The sequence below is a fragment of the Sphaeramia orbicularis genome, chromosome 14 (genome assembly GCF_902148855.1).
Source record: "Sphaeramia orbicularis chromosome 14, fSphaOr1.1, whole genome shotgun sequence".
In the NCBI taxonomy this organism is placed as follows: domain Eukaryota; kingdom Metazoa; phylum Chordata; class Actinopteri; order Kurtiformes; family Apogonidae; genus Sphaeramia; species Sphaeramia orbicularis.
The window spans coordinates 21,369,744-21,389,688 of NC_043970.1; the positions used below are offsets into that span (position 1 = coordinate 21,369,744).

General features: G+C 38.1%; 1 long non-coding RNA gene across 1 annotated transcript; it reads right to left on the bottom strand.

Moving 5' to 3' along the window:
- Positions 1-532: 532 nt before the first annotated feature.
- On the bottom strand, positions 533-19,330 carry LOC115432927 (uncharacterized). The gene is made up of 4 exons (XR_003937270.1): positions 19,146-19,330; positions 17,438-17,445; positions 2,567-2,575; positions 533-543 (listed from the first exon to the last, which is right to left on the bottom strand). It is a non-coding gene; the product is annotated as an uncharacterized LOC115432927 (long non-coding RNA).
- Positions 19,331-19,945: the final 615 nt, after the last annotated feature.

The following is a 19,945-nucleotide window of genomic DNA, read 5'->3' on the forward strand; positions in this document are numbered from 1 at the left end:
TTTTTTGTTTTTTTTTTTTTGTTTTTTTTTGGTGTTTTTTTAATAATTTAACCAGGAAAAAGCCTATTGAGATTAAAAACTTCTTTTACAAGGGAGTCCTGGTCAAGATGGGCAGCAGCACATCCGACACACAGTTACAAGATTACACAGTTAAAGCACATATAACAAACACATTTGACAATAAACAGCAAATAAAAATTACATTTACAAGCAGATTAAGAAAAACAAGTGCAAATTATGGAGTCGGCCTCAAGAACTGTCAGTCAGGACTTAAAAGCGCTCAAAGAAATTAACTCAGTTTCCAGTCTTTCTGCAGTTGAGTCCATTCATAAGGTGCAGAGTAAACAAAAGCCCTTTGACCCAGGTCTATACGTGCGTTTATAATGAAAGTGGAGGTTTGCTCATATTTACTTAAACTGCACAAATCAGTGAGATTGCAATCCAGAAAAAGCAGTGACAGGGGTGGCCAGGTTTAGTGGGAGATCTACAGCATTACGCAAAGTTCTAAACACAAACACAGACAGTTTATTTCAATAATGTAGGCTATTGTTTTTAACATCAGTTACACAGCACTGACCATATCAGCTACAGAAATGAAGCCTTTTGTCTTTATATGAATGTAAAACCTCTTGACTTCTTGATTTGGTAACATTATGTCTGCATCTCTTTCCATTAGTGATCTCAAGACATGAAACATGCAGGTGGAAATGTGAGCTGCTTGTAGTCGTTCTGCTCTGATAACACCTACGTCTGTTATTCAAATAAATTAACATGAGTGGAGGAAATGCGCCCTCTTCTACCCCTGCGCTCTGTTCTCGTCAGTGCCTCCTCCATGGTTAACTGTCATCACTGTGCGCCACTCATTTAAATACTCTCCTTCCCAGAGTTTGAACTCCTATAAGTCCATATACAATGAGGTCGACGCAAAACTAAACGTGTACAGGCCTTTTAAGGGGCACTTTTTTGTGATGCACCCCTTTAGTAAATCTTGACAGCAGCTTCTTTTCTGAATGACAAAGTGCTCCAAATGAGGCAGTATCTTTCTACACAGACTTGTAGAGTAAACAGCAAGATTCTTTGAGGCTGTCTGGCAGAACACAGTGGTTCAACACTTCACTCAGGCTACATTCACACAGCAGGTCTTAATGTTCCATTCAGAGGTTTTGCTGGAATCCTTTTTTTTTTTGTTACCCCGCTCCCCATAGGGTAGGCAAGGGGTATTGTTTTTGGTTTGGTTTGTTCGATTGTTAACACTCTAGCAGCAAAACTATTGGTTGAATTCCTACCAAATTGGGTTTATAGATTGCCAGTGACCCAGAATAGATCTGATTACATTTTGGGAAAAGTAGGTCAAAGTTCATATTTTCATGAATTTTTAAAATCTTTTTTTTTTTCCCTCATTTACTTATAATGGGCAAAATTTCAAATGTCTGCAGCAGCAGAACTGATGGTTAAATTCATACCAAATGGGGCTTATAGATTGCCAATGACCCAGAATAGATGTGGTTACATTTGGGGAAAAGTAGGCCAAAGTTAGATTTTTTTAATACATTTTTTATTCTCCCATTTACTTACAATCAGTAAAATTTCCTATGTCTATAAAAACATCAATTTTGTTTCAATTTACTTCAAACTTTGCACATACTATGCTGACATCACCACACACATAGACATGATGACATCAGCTAGATCAATGCCAAAACTAGAAAACCACTCGGAGAGTGCAGACCACCGCCAAGGCAGATCAGTCTCCCCCTCCATCACCACCAAAATTGAATCATTTGTTCCTTCTGCCAGTATCAACATTTTCTGAAAATTTCATCCAAATCCGTCCTTAATTTTTTGAATTATTTTGCTAACAGACAGACAAACAAACAGACAAACCCTGATGAAAACATAAACTACAATAGGTGTGAGGGGGGGATTTGTTGTGCCTGGCACCACTTTTTTTTTTTTTTTTTTTTAATCACATTATAATTTAATGATATCAGACTCATGTGAACAGTTGACAGCCCTTAAATGACCCATATGAGCAGACGAAAACGTGATGTCACACACTGCACACTGTGTTTATAGAAGTAAATATGGATTCTGCCAGGTCCCGCCCCCTCCAGTGCAGAATTACAATATCAGTCGCGTTTCAATGATGTAAAAGTTGCATGAAATGACCATTCAGACGAAAGTTACATTGTAGAACATTAGACATGAATCTAAATTAGGACAGCATATGAAAGTGGCCTGGATCTGATTTGAAATAATTAGATTTATCATTAAAAAGAAATTACATATGAGCAAAAAAAGTCAGATTTGGCCCACTTTTGTTTGCAGTGTGAATGTAGCCTAAGACATTTTATTCTTGATTTTCCTTTATTTTGACACCTAAGCAAATTTGTATTCATGCATCAAATTGCAGAACATGTGCAACATGCTTTTTAACATTTTCACATTTGATGTTTCTCTTTCCTAAAAAGCTTGGCATCCACTGTAGTTCTCACCACCTGGACTGAGCTACATTAAACAATGATTAAATGTAGCGTACAAAGTAACAGCAACATACCATGAAAACATTTAATTACTTCCTTATTTCGTTTCCTTTATAAGTATTTTTGTTCATTCTTGTTGTCATGGATGTTAAACCTATAGAGGAGAAATTTAATGCTCGATCCGACTGTTTAAGCAGTTTCTGATGGGCTTTGTTTGTACTAATCTGAATTTTTCCAATCAAGCCCAAATGAAACTGTACTTAGCGCTCCTTGAAGGATTTCCTAAACATTACTACGAGATCAAGCTGCAGGCTGCCATTTTCTGTTTCCAGAATAAGGTCCTTGTTTGCTGATTTGTATTTCCTCTGGGATTGTAACTGGAACATTAGTCATCAGCTTCCACATCCAAAACATCAGTAAAATTAATTAGCAAGAAATAAAGTGCATCTGTATATTTATACACACTGCACACACACCAGATGCACACACACATACACACACATACACATACACATACACATACACAATAAGCACACCGAAGGCTCAAAAAATGAAGAAATGTGTATTGTACTGTGCCAAATGCACCAGATTCCAACTGAATAAACAACAGAATAAAACATCAAAACAGCATGTAGCTCTGTGGAGCTTATTAACACACACACACGTATTTCCAAAGGACACTGCTTTGACTTACATATAAAACACAATTAACGGCTTTATTCAGAGAGATTGAGCACTGTATGTGGTTTTGTATGCATAATGTAAACCCAGTCCCATTGTTCCTGACTCATCTGTCTCTCTAAATCTGAATGTTTTCTTGCTAAATTCACTCTGACTTCACCATTAAATCTTATCAAACTACCTGGAGAAAAAGACATTCATCTGCTCTATTTCTGTCAACTTTCAATCTTACACAAAACTGAAATTCTAACATTTTATAGTAATTGAAAATAATCAGCAGGTTTGAGTTCAGGTTGAATAGATACTTACAAACACTAGAACTGTTGGAGAATCTATGATTTACCTTTTACCTGCCAACTGGTTCAAGTATGTTATAGCCTATATATATATATATATATATATATATATATATATATATATATATATATATATATATATATATATATATATGTAAGGGTAGAGACTGCGATCTGGTAGGATCGGTGATTCTACCAGTAGAGAGTCCGATCATAGTCTCTACCAGTAGAAACTCCGATCAGAGTCTCTACTGGTAGAACCTCCGATCCTGCCAGTAGAAGGGTTAGGGTTAGGGTTAGGGGTTAGGGTTAGGCTTAGGCTTAGGCTTCGGATTGGAGTTTCTACCAGTAGAGGCTCTGATCGGAGTTTCTACTGGTAGAGACTACGATCGGAGTCTCTACTGGTAGAATCGCTGATCCTACCAGATCACAGTCTCTACCCTGATATATATATATATATATATATATATATATATATTTATTTATTTATTTTTTTTTTTTTTTTCTTTCCACCAAAATATATTCATAAATTGATTAATCCTTGAAAATTATAGTGTCTGTGTTACACGCAGAGAGAGAGAGGGAGGTAAAAGATAAATGCTGGTCATTCAGCATGCTCACAGGATACGAGGCTCCACCAGTAAATGGATTACCTTATCACAGACCTCTAGACATGTGTGTATGTGTATGTTTGTCACAGTTGTCACTTGGAGATATGACCAAGAGTTTCCTTAAAGGGTTGGTGGGTTACTATGAGCTCCTCTTATTTGCCTCCCCATATCTCTCACTCGTCATGCTCCCTGTCAGCCCACCAGACTGAAAAAATGTCCAAAGATGATGCATTGTGTTCTTTAAGACAGTGATTCTCAACCCCTCAATGACAAACCACAACCCAAATTGGTAACAGGTCAACTTCTTAAATTTATTTAATAAAGATGTTATGTTTTGAACCTGATATAGTACAGAATATCACAGAACATTTCATTTATTTCGTTCATGGTTGTGCATTTCATCAGCAGATATTCAATAATCATCAGGTGAACAAACATATACACACCCATGCTCAAGAAGGAGCAGGATGAAGAAAATCTTATATTTCCTGCCCCCTTTTAAATAATAATAGCCTTAATGGTTAGCTATACACAACTAGCTATAAAGTCATACTGTATAAAGTCAGACAAACCAAACAAAATACATCCAAAGATAGTACAAAATGAATACAAAACCAAGTGCAAAACTACATATCTAGGAAGTACAAAACAAACAAAACATAGGTAAATATATGCCTGATGAAATGATGCAAAACAATTACGATACCAGACCAAAATATGTGAATAAATATGTCACAAGATGCAAAAACAAATTTGAAGCAAAATGTAAAAACTTAGAACTATTTATATAATGGATGGATGGATGGATGAATGGATTTCAGCCAAAGTGCATTAATTATAAGTATTTGGACAGTGACACAGGGTTTATAATTTTGCCTCTGTAGACCACCGCAGTGGATTTGAGGTGAAGCAGTCAAGAAGTGATCGAAGTGAAAAAACCCTGCCAAGTTAAGAACACGCTTGGGGAGGTTGGCGTGTTATCATCAATGTACACAATCAATAGACACCTTTATGAATGAAAATATAGAAAGCGTTAACAACAAGATGAAAACCACTGGTTACATGTAACAACTGGAAACCACATTAGAACTGGGTAGAAAACATCTAAAAAGCCTGCCCAGCTATGGAATAAGATTCTCTGGACAGATGAAACCAAGACTAACTAGGACCAGAATGATGGGGCCTTGGCTCAGGTGGTGGAGTGGGTCGTCCTGTTGTGTCCTTGGGCAAGACACTTCACTCACACTGGTGTATGAATGCATATGAATGTTTGGTGGTGGTCCGAGGGACCGTTTGGTGTGGACCGGCAGCCAAATGTCCAAATGACAAATGTAGTTTACAATCACCAGAGTGTGAATGTGTGAATGAATGAATAATGGCTCAATAATGTAAAGCGCTTTGGGTGCCTAGAAAAGCGCTACAGAAATCCAATCCATTTTTTTTTTTTAAATTATTATTATTAAAGGTATGGGGAAGGAAAGGATTCTATTCTCTCTGCTCAGATTCAGACAAATGCTGCAAATCTGACAGGATGGTGCTTCACATTGTAGGTGGATGATGAACTAAAACATACTGCAAAAGTAACACAAGGCAAAGAAATGGGATGTTCTTCCATGGTCAAGTCAGTCACCGAATCTCAACCCATTAGAGCAGCTTTTGAGTTACTGAAGCCTAAACAGAGGGCAAAAAGACCCACAAACAAGCATCAACTAAAGGCAGCTGTAGTTCAGACATGACAACGTATCGAAGCATTCAGTGATGTCCATGGATTACAGACTTCAGATGACTGACTCGCCTAACTATGGGACTATGTTTAAAAGGGTTACAATTCCTGAATGGTTAATGTAATAAACATGTTAAACCCTTTCAATTAAAGCTGAAAGTCCATACTTTGATCCCATGTTGACTGTTCCATTTCAAATCCACGGTGGTTGTGTACAGAGGTAACATTAAAGATATTTGTGTTACTGTCCACATATATTCTATATAGAGTTATACACTATGTAAAAGACCAATAGCACAAATCTCAAAAGGCTTTGCAATTTGTACAATATACAATATCCACTATCCAACAAAAACTACTACTTGCCTGGTGAGATGAGGGGAAAAAAATGGTAACTGTGGTTTGCAGAAAGATACAAAAGCAACATTTCATTTTGTCCACTGGGATAGTATTATCAACTTTTTTTTCTGCATTTCTTTAAAGTGTAACTATACCTCCTAATATTATCTTTTAAATCTACATTTAAAAGATTATAGATTAGATATCGATATAGATATTGTTGCACCTTATTGTTCTTTCAAAACATACTTTATATGTATATATATACATATATATATATATATATATATATATATATATATATATATATATATATATATATATATATATATATACTTCAAAGGTATGATATATAGTGTGTTTGCTCTTTATTCTAAATTGATTTTTTATTCTATTTTTGCTGCATGTCATGCTGCTGTTGCCTTACAATTTCCCAGTTTTGGGGCCAATAATGTCTGTCTGTCTGTCTGTCTATCTATCTATCTATCTATCTTGATCACAGATTGGTACATTATATACAATAATCTTTCTTAAAACTATTGCCATCCAGTGTTCCTGTAAGTAGTGAGAGGATCAAACCACATAAAGGGGTCACAGATCTACACAGTTCAATGAAAGTGTAAAATAGCCTACCAGCTCTATCTCTTTATATGAAGTAGAGACTTACCACCGGTAAACTCACCCAACAGAGCTCAGTACTAGTCTTTCAGTAGTTCATGAGATTGTTGAGTTCAACATGAGTTGATATTTTCAGAAACAGCATATGTCATGACACTGCAGGATGTAAACAGACAGTTATTGCTCTGAGTATTTGATTAATATGTTTTTGATTCTCAATCTGTACCAGGGGTCAGCAGCCCTGGTCCTAGAGAGCCACTATCCTGCATGTTTTAGATGTATTCTTCTTCCAACACACCTGATTCAAATGATAAGCCTATCATCAAGCTCTGCAGAAGCCCGGTAACGACCATCAGGTGTACTGGAAGAGGGAAACATCTAAAACATGCAGGATAGTGGCTCTCTAGGACCAGGGTTTCTGACCCCTGATCTATACTATACAGTTTTTCCATCTGTTGTCTCAGCACCCTATCTTTTCTGGTTGTGAAAACACAGAAAAGGTAGGCTTTCTGAGGTTATTGCATGGTTAAATGAACAAATTTCTTTTATTATAACAACCCTCACTCCCTTAGTTGCTTCATCCTGCTGTCTGTGACATGAACAGTTGAAATAACATGGTGAAAAGTAATAGATAAATGATTCAGACTCAGATGGAGATGAAGACAGGGTCATGCAGAGTCTTGACTGGTCCTCTTGGATGCTGGTCTGGTTTACAGCTAACCTAAACTAATAATGTCTACAGGGTTACTGACCTAGTCCTTCATATCACTGCCAACTCTTGAGGCTGCAAACAAATTGACTGTTTCTGAAATACCAAAGTAAAAATGGCTCTGCTTTCTTTTTCCTTTCAACATTCCACGTTGCTGCTCCACGACTTTATTTATTTATGTATTTATTTATTTTTACACTTTGTAGCTTTTTCTTAGTTGGTTGATAACAAGATGTCTCTGTCTGGATAGACCTTGATATACAAATCACAAAACCAGCTGGCAAATCATAAAAATGTTCTTTTAGCAAATGAAATATCTTATTCATTGTTTTTTGTTTCTAGTTAATTCCCATGTGGATCTGAACTCTTAAAGGACCTAAATGATAAATGGAGTGGTAGACCAGTAACTCCTGTATTTTCTCATGGTAGTCTGGTGGCATTAATTTAGATCAAGTCACCAAAACACTGAAAAAACGCTACTGCTGGAGAAAAACAGGATTTTGGATTATGTAAACATTGAATAAAAATGCTAACTTTTCAGTGTTTTTTTATTATGTAATTACAATCTCAAGATAATATGTACTAAACTGGTCAAATTTGCTTATCCATAATGACATCAAATTCAATGAGGAATAACCCTAAGCACCAGAGTCCATCAGCTTGTTTCACAATCGTCCCAAATGTTTCAGTCAGTCTCTTGCATTTATGGGTTGTGATCATCATGTTTGGGTTGAATCCCCCTTGATACCAGATTTCAATTTCAGAAACATTTGGATAAATTAGTTCTCTGTGTTCATCACTTATGTAATCAAACTGGGTGGAAAAAGTCAAGGTGCAAATGGAAGAAATGAACTTCAGGTGACATTCTGCTACACATCAGTTCATATACTTTTAACACGTCAACTATTTCTTTATAATCTGGGGCTTTATGTTTTCCCAGAAAGTTGTGCACCACATACGCAAATGAATCCTAACCTGCTAATTCTAGAGAACTAAGCTTTGAGGGTAATATAAGGTAACTAATAAGTTCTCATCACTTTGGACTGCACCAATTTACATTTCATGTATTGAAAGCATCCACATTTTTCCTCACACAGCTGAGATGCTGGTGTGATATGCTGCTAATGTGGCTATGTATGGACTTGTACACAATTAAAAGTCCTGATGAGATGGAGAAATTCTAATTTCACATTGGAATCAACATACCTGATTTAGTTAAAATCCGGTTTAAGAAACTCCACTTGTTCTGCTGGAGATTTTACGTGATTTTAGGTAAAATCATTGATTTTTCTCTCAGTGAAATATTCTTAACAGCATGCAATTTGTATGTGTGTAAGTGTATGCGAATGGTTTGTATGGATGTTTTGTGTTATTGTAAAAATACACAGAAGAAAAGGCGTGTTAACAAAGTAAAGAAAGCAGATTTAATTTAATTATGAGTTTGTAAAAAAGGGGTGGGAGTCAATAAGTTATACTTCTTCCAAGTCCTTTTTGAGCACAGGAAAATTTTATTTGATCGTGTTGTATGGTTCTTTGTTATCTGATGATTCTATGTGCTTGAAATAAAACTACACTACTACTACTACTACTGCTACTACTACTACTACTACTATGATGAAACTGACATTAACTCTTTAGGTGGGCCAAGCATGAAACAATCTAAAAGGAGGTACAAAGACACAATTTTCAAGAGGTAAAGGGATGAGAGAGGTGTTGGGTATGAGGTATGTGTATGTGTATGCATGTGTATGTATATATATTTGTGTATGTATATGTATGTACATATATATGTGCAACTGAATTATGGGTTTATGTAAATCATATTATATTTGTTTGTAATAATATAAAGCCAGAAACAAAACTATATAACAATAAGTATCAGGCAATAGAGTATAGATATGTTTAGACTAGGAAGGTTATTATTGGTAATAATTATTTAAGGAGAAGGGGTGGGAGTTTATAAGTTACACTTTTTCTCACTCCTTTTCAAATATATAATGTATGTCTTATGTCTAAATGTTTTATTTGTTTATTTATTTTTCTTCTTTTTGACATTCATATTCAAAATAAATACATCAGTCAATCAATTGTTCAAGTATCTCAACAACATCACTTAGCTTATGTGCCTTACTCCTGTGTGCCTCTTCATACTGAGTTGTGTTGAGCATAATCTCCTGCAGGTAATATATTGATATGCTGAGACAACGATATACTGTGGATAAGTTTCAGGGGAAAAAAAGTCTCTGTGTAAAGAAAAACTCATCCAAAGCGCCCTCATTTTTCACATCTCTCCAATCTTAGAAGATTACCACAAACACTAAAGACTATGTGTAACTACTGGGGGCCTGATCTCACTATGTGAGACGTCTAATCAAAACACAGTCTCCAGTGTATGAACAAGTATAGAAGCCTATAAATAAACCAGAACGAAACTGCCTGTCTGTTTTCAAACACAGCCCAAGTTGAGATCACGCAAGCGTGTCCAATCTAGAGTGCCTAGGAGATGCTAACATCTTTTGAGGATGACATGTCAGTCAAACGAACAGGAAAACAATAAAAGGCAATGAAGCATAGACGAGAACGACTGGTTGAGGTGTCATTCAATGCATGTATAATACACACATACACAAAGAGACACAAAATCACACTTTAAAAATGTATATATACTATAGCTGTATATCCACAAAAGGATTTATCATATCTATAAAAGATTATAACAACATTAATATTCAGCTCTCAAACATAGTTATATGTGCTGTAAAAATAGACAATAAGGTACACACAGAAACATTCATTATGTACTGTTCAGTGGACAAGACGCACTGAGAGAAATGGGGTTTCTTACCAATTATGATATAAAAAGGTGTTTATTTAATAGGAAAAAAATAAATAAATGAAGAAAGAGAGGTGTACAATATTGCAGACGTATGATCATGGTGCAATACTGGGATGGACATGCCATCAGAACAGGATTCTCCTCTAGCATGTGAGATCTGTTGACATGGAATCCAGTAGTGATCATAGAGGAGGGCTGACATTTACTGCATCACCACACCGACACTGTTCAAGAACAAGAAGCTTCATTATATATCATCAAGGTCAGGGGTCACCAAATCTGTTCCTCGAGGGCCGGTATCCTGTATGTTTTAGATGTTTCCCTCTTCCAACAACCTCATTCAAATGATAAGGCTATCATCAAGCTCTGCAGAAGCCTGATAATGACCTTCAGGTGTGTTGGAAAAGGAAAACATCTAAAACATCCAGCATACTGGCCCTCGAGGACCGGGATTGGTGACATCTGATCAAGGTGGAGCAATGTGCCAGACTGTATTATAGTGGATCAGGTTAGGTACAGGGCCTTTAATTCCATTTTGCCAACAGCTGATGCTTTGACTGTGATTCAGCATAGATGTGCACATGTATTCTCAACAGGTAATTTGAGACACATATGATGATGTTATTCAGATACAGCTGCTCTCAGACTACAAGGGAAGCAATGAGTCTCCCAAAATTTAAGCAGAAAAGAAATGTGGATAGTGTCAGGAGATTTATTCTCATTAAAGCTGTTTCGTTCATGAATACCACATTTTTAAATCTGTACATATTAGCATTTTTGAAGTAATGTCTTGTAAAACACGATGGTTCCGATGAATTTGTCACATTGAAGCAGAGACTGCTCTTGCATCAAATCCATTGAAGCAGGAAGGTGGGAGCGTTTGAAAAAAATCGAGTTAGTCATTGGACAAAATATGTAAAATATGTCATTTCCCAGGCTCAGATATGTCATTTCCTGGACTCGCCACATCAATAAGGATGAATAGAGCAAAGTGGGTCTTGAAAACTCCCTGAGGACCAACAAAATGACAGGAGTGGCTTTCACTCGTGATTGGATGAAACGTGAATGGGAGTTTTTTTGTGCCTGGTAGTCCTCTTGCGTGTCATCTGTTTGCTGGAGAACTCACTGAACTTAGTCAATGAAAAGAAATTGCTGAAGAGTCTGGAAAAGAGTCCGCTTTGGTATGACAGGGTAATTAATCATTTGTTAGAGAAGGAAAGGACTGTGGAATTCACATACAAATCATACATTTGTGATTTGGAAAAATACTACTCCTGCTTCCCCTATTCTTAAGACCACCAGCCACCACTGATGTTATTCAAGTTACAAGAAGTTCTTTTTTCACGATGATCACAATTTGCTTCATCATCATGGCAACATGGCTCCATGAAAACTCACAAAATTCTCAATAATATATCATCAACATGTTAAGGCTGAAGCTGGGGTTTGATCTATTCACTCAACATTCATATGTAGATCTGTTCAGGCTGGTACTTCAACATGTGAGGTCTGGTTCTGACAGATGATGCTTATGTGGCACATCTCCTTCTTCAACATCATCATCATCACACACTGCTTCCTCTCCCCTGACTATGGCTACTACTAACTCAACTGATAAAAGCCCAACTGCGTCATTCCCCTCATTTACTCCCCTCACAGAGAACGAGGTGTCTAAACTCCTTTCCTCTAGCCGTCCTACAACATGCTTGTTGGACCCTATTCCATCCAACCTCTTACAGTCTGTTGCCCCTACTATCACAGCACCAATCACACATGTGATTAATGCTTCACTGACTTCAGGAACATTTCCTACAGTATTTAAACAAGCGCAGGTAACACCACTACTCAAAAAACCTTCCCTCACCCCCACTCAAGTGGAGAATTATCGACCAGTCTCACTCCTCCCATACCTTTCTAAGATCATCGAAAGGGCTGTTTTCAAACAGGTCACAGAATTCCTCTCCCAAAATAACCTCCTGGACATCAACCAATCTGGCTTCAAAATCGGCCACTCCACTGAAACGGCTCTGTTGTCTGTGACAGAAGCCTTGAAAGAGGCTAGAGCAGCAGCCAAGTCTTCAGTACTCATTCTACTGGACTTATCAGCAGCATTTGACACTGTCAATCATGATATCCTGTTATTCATACTCTGGAACATGGGCATCACAGGCCACGCACACTCCTGGTTTCAATCTTACCTTACTGGTCGGTCCTTCAGTGTGTCCTGGCTAGGGCACACATCAGCAGTTCACCGCCTCACCACGGGGGTCCCCCAAGGCTCTGTGTTGGGCCCCCTCCTTTTTGCCATATACACCACCTCACTCGGTCAGATCATCCACTCACACGGCTTCTCATATCATTGCTATGCTGATGATACCCAGCTCTATCTGTCATTCCCACCTGATGATTCCACAGTCTCAGTGCGGATCTCAGATTGTCTCTCTGACATATCTGCATGGATGAAAGCCCATCACCTTCAGCTGAACCTGTCCAAAACTGAACTGCTGGTCTTCCCAGCTAAGCCAACCATACAGCTGGACATCTCCATCACTATTGACTCCATACCTCTGGCTCCTACCAGTGTAGTACGTAACTTGGGAGTCATGATTGATAATCAGTTGACCTTCACGGATCACGTTGCCTCTGTCACCCGATCATGCCGTTTCACTCTGTTCAACCTAAGAAAGATCAGGCCATACCTAACCGAACAGGCCACCCAGCTCCTGGTGCAGACTATGGTTATCTCCCGTCTTGACTACTGCAATGCTCTTCTAACGGGCCTCCCAGCTTGTGTTGTCAAACCACTACAGATGGTCCAGAATGCAGCAGCGCGTCTGGTCTTCAATCAGCCTAAAAGGGCACATGTCACCCCCTTACTCATTGAGTTACACTGGCTACCCATAGCTGCCCGCATCAAATTCAAATCTTTAATCCTAGCCTACAAAGTTCTCCGTGGGTCTGCTCCTGTCTACTTAGGTGCACTAATAAAAGCTTATGTCGCCCCACGACCACTCCGCTTGTCTGGGGAACGTAGTCTGGTGGTCCCCAGACCTTGTACAAGACAATCCAGGCTCTTTTCATGGGTCGTTCCACGTTGGTGGAACGCTCTACCAAGTGGTACAAGAACAGAGTCATCCCTGCCTATCTTCAAGAAGCTCCTGAAGACCCAGCTCTTCCGAGAGCACCTCCTGTCCTAGCACTTTCAAACATTCCATTTTAAATATTCTAATAAGGTTTTTCCCAGGATAACCACAGATTCTTTCACGATTATCTCTGGACCTGCTGCGGTGGTCCGGCCTCTTCCCTGCCCTCATCATCACCACTCACTTATCCTCAACCGCCTCCATGTGTCTCCCCCTACTCCCCCCTTCTCCCCCTCTCCCCCAGTCCCTATCTCTATCGCTCTCTCTTTTTCCCCTTCTCTACTCTCTCTCTTTAACCCCAACTGGTCAAGGCAGATGGCCATCCTCCAGGAGTCTGGGTCTGCTCGAGGTTTCTGCCTGTTAAAGGGAAGTTTTTCCTCGCCACTGTCACCAGTCACAAGTGTTTGCTCCTGGAGGATTCTGTTGGGTTTCTGTAGAATTGACTTAGAGTCTGGTTTTGACCAACTCTATATATAAAATGTCAAGAGATAACTTTCTTGTGATCTGGCGCTATATAAATAAAATTTGATTGATTGAGTGATTTAATTGGTTTTCCCCTGTAAGTCGCTTTGGAAAAAAGCGTCTGCCAAATGCGTAAACATAAACATAAACATCTGAAATAATGTGACCTCATTTTGTGTTTTTTAAGGTCTATATTTTATTTTACAGGGTGGGGAAGCAAAATTTACAATGAACATTTAGTTGTTTTTTCTCAGCAGGCACTTCGTCAATTGTTTTGAAACCAAACATATACTGATGTCATAATCATACCTAACACTATTATCCATACCTTTTCAGAAACTTTTGCCCATATGAGTAATCAGGAAAGCAAACGTCAAAGAGTGTGTGATTTGCTGAATGCACTCGTCACACCAAAGGAGATTTCAAAAATAGTTGGAGTGTCCATAAAGACTGTTTATAATGTAAAGAAGAGAATGACTATGAGCAAAACTATTACGAGAAAGTCTGGAAGTGGAGGAAGCAACAAAAAACGTACCAAAGCTTTTATTAAAGCTCTCAAATCCAAAATCCTAAAGGATCCAACCAAATCCATGAGAAAAATGGTAATTGAACTTGAGGTAGACGACAAGACCGCTAGAAATGCAGTAAAATATGATTTGAAGTTAAAATCTTACACAAGAACACCAAAACACTTGTTGACAACAGCAACAAATCTAACTTTAGCAATTTTTGGGAATCATGTTTATGGCCGCCTTCAAGCCCAGATCTAAACCCTCTGGATTATGCTATTTGGGGTGTTTTAGAACATGCTACCAATAGAACATCACACAACAATGTCGACTTTCTAAAAGATACTATTAAAGAAGGATGGGAGAAGTTGTCACCCGAATATTTGAGGAACACTTGCGCAAGTTTCAGGAAGCGTGTGAAGGCAGTTATTGAGAAAGAAGGAGGACACATAGAATAAAAACATTTTCTATTATGTACATTTTCTTGTGGCAAATAAATTCTCATGACTTTCAATAAACTAATTGGTCATACACTGTCTTTCAATCCCTGCCTCAGAATATTGTAAATTTTGCTTCCCCACCCTGTATTACTTTTATTACCTCCGCCAAGGAGGTTATGTTTTTGCCAGGGTTTGTTTGTTTGCTTGTCTGTCTGTCTGTTGGTTTGTCTGTCCGTTAGTGTGCAACATAACTCAAAAAGTTATGGACAGATTTGGATGAAATTTTCAGGCTCTGTTGGAAATGGGATAAGGAAGAAATGATTAAATTTTGGTGGTGATCGGGGGTGGGGGGGCCCACGGGGGGGGCCACTGATCGTTAGTGTGCAACATAACTCAAAAAGTTATGGACAGATTTGGATGAAATTTTCAGGGTTTGTTGGAAATGGGATAAGGAAGAAATGATTACATTTTGGTGGTGATCGGGGGTGGGGGGGCCCACGGGGGGGCCACTGATCAGCCTTGGCGGAGGTCTGCGCTCTCTGAGTGCTTCTAGTTTTATTAATGTTTACATTTTACTCTGAAGTGGAATGCTTAACCTTGTCCTGTAATTGTGTTTTAAATTGTCATGCCACTGACAGTGTGGATAACAAGGGTTTACAGTAGGAGCTATGAGATAGGAACTATTCTTCTAGCCCAGTTTCCTCAGGGGTACTATAATGAAGCACCGCACCCCGTCCTCAGATGCATTGTGGAAAGAAGAACAGCGAATCACGTTTCCTCATTTCTCTGCTTGTTTTATTCCATTCAGGTTAGTAAAAGTGTTAACATCTGTAATAATCCACGTCCTTAGAGTGGGCTTTAATAATGTGTGGTTTTCTGTTGTGTTTTAAGATCGTTTCTGTCATATTTAACCACTTAATGTGAGTGCATGGAGTGAACGTGTGGAATTAGCGCGCGGTAGCCGCCATTTTGTGTGCCTAGCATAGCCGATAATGTTGATTTGAATGTGTGTGAAAGGGCTCCCGTCCACAGAATGTATTTCAGTTTTGTTGTGTATGTACATTTTGTGAGTTTTGTAGTGGTGGGACATGCACCTTGTCTGAAGTTTATGGTTAAAGGCACGCAGTTTATATGGGTTGTCGTGACCAACGTATTTTGTTTCTAACAGTTAATGTAGCACAAGCATTTCATTTCTACATTCCAGTAACCTGTGATTGAAACAGAAGGTTACTGGAATAAGAAGTAATTCATTTTAGTTTAGTAATTGAAGAGTAATTTCATTTAAAGGGACAGGGCACCTTAAAAATAGCACTTTAATATTACACTTGACATAGTGGTGCTCCAAACAGTGTTATGCTGTTAAAATATGCTTTAGTGTTAAAGGTTATTTTTGAATATATGTCAACTAAATGAAGAAAATGATAAGGGTAAAAGTGTATTTGGTAAATAAGATAAAGTTGTGATAAGATGTTAAAAGCTACTTGACCAAAGAAAATAGCTGGGATGAAAACAAAAGAAATGTTTTATAACTATGATTTTGATTATTCTGTGATGAATAAATCCACAGATGAAGATGCATTCTGGAAAGAAGAACAGCGAGTCATGTTTCCTCGTTTCTCTGCTTGTTTTATTCCATTCAGATCAATCCGGTCCACATCAGGACCAAACAGTAATTGTTATTGTGGACCTCAGATTCTCTTGGACCCGTAACATTTAATTGAGTTTTTTGTTCTTTTTTTTTGTATTTCATGGTGAAATATTGTCTCACCATTTCATGTCCATTCATGTTATGCAATACAATTGTGTTTTTTAAAATACAACAACAAATTCTCCAAAATGGGCACCATATTCCAAATGGGAGCAGATGTAGGAGTGACACACATGCCACACATTTTTTGCCACTGCTTGTGTGAGTAGATATCCAAGGTTTGCCAGCTTGTTTGTGATTGTTTTGAGAGAATAATAATCTTCAGTTTCAAGGGGACTTTGGCTCACTGTTTGTGTTTGAGCCTTAAATATTTAGACAGATGAGACAGGAAGTAAAAACTTTCCACAGAAGAATCCATATCCAGTGAGACACACATTGGCAATAGGGATTCAGTTACATTGTACTGTTCCTACTCCCACTTCCACTTCCATTCTACCACTACACTTCCTGCAACACAAGCAACAGCACAGCGAGAGTATGGTGCGAATGTGTGTAAACTCCTGTGCACATGAACTACGTATATGGATGCAGTATACAGTACTATATGTGTCTAAGCTTTTCTGTAATTGAAGTGAGTCTGTCCGGAGACGAGCCCAGAAGAAAATCTAGAAAAAGGACCTACATCAGTCGTCCTTTCATTAGAACAGCTGAGAGGGATTCAGGGGAGGACGAAAGATAAGACAAGAAAAGCACTCAGGCCTCAGACCTCCGCCAAGATAGATCTGTCTCCCCCCCGATCACCACCAAAATTTAATCATTTCTTCCTCGTGCCAGTATCAACATTTGAAAATCTGTCCATAACTTTTTGAGTTATCTTGCTAACAAACAAAAAAACAAACAAAGATGCAAACATGCAAACACACAAAGCAAAGTGATCACAATAACTCCTGGCGGAGGTAATAAGACAAGACAAGATAAGACAAGATAAGATAAGATAAGACATACTTTATTGTCCCTAGGGGGAAATTTGTTGTGGGCAATAGTGTAAGGGCGCTGTAATGCCATACAAAAAACACCATACAAAACAAAAAGACATCACAGTACAGACACATGAGAACAGTAAATAACACTAACCATACTAGGACATTATGGAAGCGATTAGTTACCATAATCTGAATTAAAATGCATTTGAAGAAATGCTTTTTCATTTTAAGAATATGGCTGCATTATTTGACACATAAATAAAATTATTAATAACTTATCCAATCTGCGTTTTCATTTTCTTATTCAAGACCACTCATTCTTTTACTTAATTAAAAAGAAAAACGCATTTGAGATTTAATTTTAAAAATCTGCCCCAGCGAATAGTTACCAAAATTCAATTTGAAATCTAAAATTCAAAAATTCAAACGCATTAGTAAAAATGCTTTTTCTTTTTAAGAATGTGCCTGCATTATTTGACTCATAAAAAAATGAGTAATAAATTATCCAGTCTGCATTTTCATTTTCTTATTCATGCTGCACATTTTATAACACAATCAAAAAGAAAACAGAAGACACTGCTTTTTCATTTTTGTGGTCTGCCCTGCAAAAAAAGGTACGATAATTCGAAAATGAATTTGCAAAGTAAGCGGCGCAGGAGAGTGACATCAGCAGGTGCTCTTCACCTCTGTGCTGACTGTGGTGGGTATAGTGGTATGGAGAGGCACTGTGGACATTCGACAAAGCAATTTCCTCTGTTCTCTTTTGGATTGTGTCATGAAATGTGCAACATGAAAAAGAAAATTAAAATGCAGACTGGATAAATTATTCATAATTTTATTTATGAATCAAATAATGCAGCCATATTCTTAAAATGAAAAAGCATCTCTTCAAATGCTTTTTAATTTAGATTATGATAACTAATCGCTTCCATACGACATGGCATCCTGAAGCATGGGACGGTATACAACACCAGTAGATAAGTAAATAAGACTGTTGCACAACCCTAAATCCATATGAAAATGTGTAAGAACATGAGCCAGTGTGATTAAAAATAATCTAAATAAAAGATGAGACGCCACCATCAATAAAGGATAAAATGTAGTAAAAATAAATAAGTAACCAGCCATTTTCCACTGAGTTACAAAGGCAGCGGTCGAGATTTATTAAAAAGAGAGATGGAGGCGTGGAGGAAAAGAACAGACATGGGGAAAGAATAGATGCCAATGCAGCTTAAGACAGAACAACAATTTATGTAAAAAGAGAGATGAGAAGGCTGCCATATGGTTTATGTCCTCTAGACAGAGGATTGGTGATGAACTGAAAGACGGGGGAAAAAAGTTAACATTTCAAACGCAACACCTGGTGAAGCAACGTGTTAGGAGGAATGAGTAGGAGAGGATGAGAGAGAGTGAAGACAAGGAGAGCTGCAGACAGCCGGATAAAACAGTGACGGAGTTAGAGTAAATCAAACACAGAAAAACAAATGACAGCTAAAGTATGTGCAACTTGTCAGATCTAGGACAAGGCAGACAGGAAGGTGAGAATAACAGGATATTATTATATTAAAAACAATATTGCCTGCGTTGTTGAACTCAGGGCCCGTGTCTCTCAGTGATAAAACTAGTGAACTGCTTTTGGGCTAAATAATCAATCAAACTGTTACATTGATTGAAGCTGTCATAAAATTCATTTTCTGAACCCGCTTTATCCTCACTAGGGTCACGGGGGTCGCTTGGAGCGTATCACAGCTACTAACGGGTGAAGGCGGGTAACACCCTGGACAAGTCGCCAGTTCATCGCAGGGCTGACATATAGAGACAATCACTCTCACACCTATGGGCAATTTAAATTAACCAATTAACCTATTAGTGCTTGTGTTTGGATGGTGGGAGGAAGCCGGAGTACCCGGAGAGAACACACGCAAACACGGGGAGAACATGCAAACTCCACACAGAAACGTCCCACCCCCTGTCGACTGGTGTTGGAATCGAACCCAGGACCTTCTTGCTGTGAGGCACGAGTGCTATCCACTGCACCACCGTGTCGCCCTCATAAAATACATTTCCATATAAAGATATATAAAAACAAATAGGCCCGTGTGGGCTTGCATTTACATTTTATCAAATGTTTCTTACAATTTTCAAAATCTTGCAAATCCATAATCATTAGTCAGTGTAGTGGTGTGTTTTCGTTAGCTCCCTATCATTCATTCATTCATTCATTCATTCATTCATCCATCTACTAATCCTATAAATACATTTAAATAATTGGGGTAAAATACAGTTTGTCATCTTTTCATGATCATCAGATATGACCCACATGGATGTTCAGAGGCTTCGTAGTTACCGTGGAAACACAGTCATCTTCTACAACATTGATTCACCAGTAAAACCCATGGAGAAAAAGTCACTTTTTTTTCAGTTTTCTCTGCTTCTGACATAATAACCATTGAATTTACGCTGA